Raw genomic sequence first — 238 nt, 5'->3', positions numbered from 1 at the left:
CATTGACAAGTTCCCTGTAATCTTACCGGCTTTCTCCCCAAAATGCGAGCAGGACAGGGCACAGTGTTGTGGGGGGAGGGCGTTGTTTTTTCTACCTGAATGTAGAGACGGGGGACCCCTTCGCATCAAGGGCTTCGCTCCACAGAAAACAAAACAACATCTCGTCGTGCGGGGAGCCGAGCTTGGGAAGAGGAGGCGTAAAAGGGTCCCGGGAGGAGGGGAGATGCGCGGGAAGGGT

The sequence above is a fragment of the Phalacrocorax aristotelis genome, chromosome Z (assembly GCF_949628215.1).
Source record: "Phalacrocorax aristotelis chromosome Z, bGulAri2.1, whole genome shotgun sequence".
Classification (NCBI taxonomy): domain Eukaryota; kingdom Metazoa; phylum Chordata; class Aves; order Suliformes; family Phalacrocoracidae; genus Phalacrocorax; species Phalacrocorax aristotelis.
This window is presented reverse-complemented; position numbering follows the sequence as displayed.